Source organism: Emiliania huxleyi (assembly GCF_000372725.1).
Source record: "Emiliania huxleyi CCMP1516 chromosome Unknown EMIHUscaffold_158, whole genome shotgun sequence".
Taxonomy (NCBI): Eukaryota; Haptophyta; order Isochrysidales; family Noelaerhabdaceae; genus Emiliania; species Emiliania huxleyi.
In genome coordinates, this window is record NW_005201004.1 from 168,532 (window position 1) to 171,107 (window position 2,576).

Below are 2,576 nucleotides of genomic sequence, written 5' to 3' on the forward strand. Positions count from 1 at the left end.
GTGCGACTCCGCCGGCTTCATCGGGCTCAAGGTGCCCAACGTGCAGCCCGTGCACAACGTCGTCAACATGGCCTTTTCCGTCATTGCCGTCCCGTCCGTCATCTCACCACATTGGCCCGGATGCAGTGGAGGCAGAGTAGATCGACGGGTGAATCGGCAGAGTGTGGCCGGTCTCCCTCTTCCCCCCCTCCCCCTCCCTCCCTCCCCCCCTCGCGTCACCTCCCCCCCAGGCGGCCGTCTTCGACCGCGTGAAGCGGCAGACGCCCAACTATTCGCTGCGTATGTCCGACCTCGCCGCCGCGTGCGTGCGGCCGCAGATCACAAACATCGAGCAGCGCATCGCGCGCTACAACGAGATGTACGAGCGAATCACGTCGCAGATCGCCGACGTGCCTCCGACGCCCCGCCGGTTGCGACCTGCAGGCGGCGTCTCCTCACACCGCCGCGCGTGTGCGCAGGTGGCCGAGTTCGACATCCCGCCCTACGACGAGCGCGTCCGACCGGTCAAGGACTCGCTGCAGATCAACCTGCAGATGAGCGACGAGCAGGTTGGCGCCTTCCTCGCCGCGACCAAGCGGCGCGGCATCCCGGCCGGCCTCTTCGGCTCGCCCGACAACGCGCGCAACTTCCGCTGCTGGGAGTACGCGCTCCCCAAGACGGACCTCCCGCGCACCGAGCGCCTCATCAAGATCGCCATCGACATCCGCCTGCCGGCAACCTTTGAGCCGGAGGACTTTGACCAGATGGCGGCCGTCCTCCGCGCCGCGCGCGACGACGTGATGCTTGCCTGAAGGGGCGACGAGGCTTGAAGGGGCGGCCCGGCCGCTGCCGCACCGCCGCCCTCCCTCCCTCTTGGGGGCCTCTCATTATGGGGCCTCTGATGCTCGACAGCGCGAGGCCCGCTGTCCCACTCCCGGACCAAAGCCGCGGCTGAGGATCTGCACACTCGTGTCCGGCTATCCTCTCTCTCCCCCCTCTCCCTCTCTCCTCTGGGCCCGTCGCGGCAGTTCGCCGTCAGCGGTCTGCCCGTTCTCTCGACGCCCCACACGACTCTCCCGCGTCTTTGTTGTTCTCTTGTGCCGCCTGTTCGGTATTTGAGTATTTCGTGTTTTGTCAAACAAACATTGCGCGCCCCGATAACGCAGAGCCCGAGGCGACAACGAAAGCGTTCAAAGAAGAGAGAGAGAGCGTGAATTGAAACGTGAAATCTGAAACACTCTGGAATCCTGAGACTCTGCTCTCTGGCACTGGCTGAGAATGGTGAACTGAATGCTGAAACGGCCGGGGGAACACCGACGCACGTGCTACACGACTATTTTGGACGCACGCGCCGGATTCGGTACTTCAGCTTGGTATAGTATCATCGTATTGCAGATCATACCCCAGGGCTATACCCTGATACCCTCTTGAGAGGACCCGCATTGGGCCCCTAGAGGATAGGCTGATACCCTGGTGGGTTACCCTTCACACCGGACACGACCCCCCTCTTCACACCTCTTCGCGCGCTGCGCGCGCGCCAAGACAGACAAACGCGCTCGAATGAGCGTCGCGCAGGAGGGAGGCGAGCGCACCACTAAGCAATGCGCTGGGAGGAGGGCGCTAATGGCGGCCGTCGTCGCGTTTGACGGGCCCGCGGCCGCAGCCGGTGCGGCTGCAGCCGCGCGAGGTGTGAATTGTCGCTTCGCTGCGCGGCCGCCGATGATACCTTGATACCCAGCCGAGATAAGTCCCCACAGAGGCCTAGAGCATACCTTGATACCCCCTCGAGAACAATACGATGATACTATACCAAGCTGAAGTACCGAATCCCGGACTGGCGAGCGGCGGCCAACGCGACGCGGCTGTTTCGCGCGCCCCCTTCCTCAAGTCCAACGAGGAAACAACGCGAAACGACTACATCTAGAGAGAGAGAGAGAGAGAGAATGGCGGCGGCCTCGCGAGCTCGCTCGCTCGACCTCGAGCGAGAGAACGCGAGCGCTGCACGTCAGCCCCAACCTGCTGCGCTCTTCAAGGCCGTCGAGTCGACACTGTTTGTCGAGGCCCAGCGCAACGTGCTGCTGTGCCTACCGACCAAGAGCGGCGCCACGCTGCTGCGCCGCCTGCTCCCCGAGTTTGGCTGGAGCCTGAAACGGGCGCCGCCCGTCACCATTGCGTCCCACGCCTCCTACTTGAAAGTGGCGATTGTGCGCGAGCCGCTCTCGCGGCTGGCGGCAGCATTCGCCTACAAGGCGTCCAAGGTGGCTGCGGCCTCGCGGGAGCGTGGCGACCTCGTCCGATTCCTGAGCACGACGCGGTGGCAGCAGCTCAGCCAGGACCCGCTCCGCATGGATCGACACTTTCAGCCGCAGGTGCTCGCGTGCCGGCCCGACTTGCTGGCGTACGATGTTGTCCTCCGCTTTGAGCGGCTCGAGGCGGACGTGCGAGCCCTGCTCGAGAGGTTGGGGGCCGGCCCGGGGGCGACGGCTCGGCTGCACGCCCTCCTTGAGCGCGTCGCGGCGTGCAGCGACGACTCCTCGTGCGTGCCGAGGGAGAAGCCGGCGACGGACGCCCTCCCCGAGCGCACCCGGCGCGCCCTG

General features: G+C 65.3%; 1 protein-coding gene across 1 annotated transcript in view; it reads left to right on the forward strand.

Moving 5' to 3' along the window:
- Positions 1 to 1,118, forward strand: part of EMIHUDRAFT_467805 (hypothetical protein) — a 4,031-nt gene extending 2,913 nt beyond the window's left edge. The window contains exon 6 of the mRNA XM_005785796.1: positions 1,059 to 1,118. The gene's annotated coding sequence lies outside the window, so the exon portion shown is untranslated. The remainder of the gene's footprint in view (positions 1 to 1,058) is intronic.
- Positions 1,119 to 2,576: the final 1,458 nt, after the last annotated feature.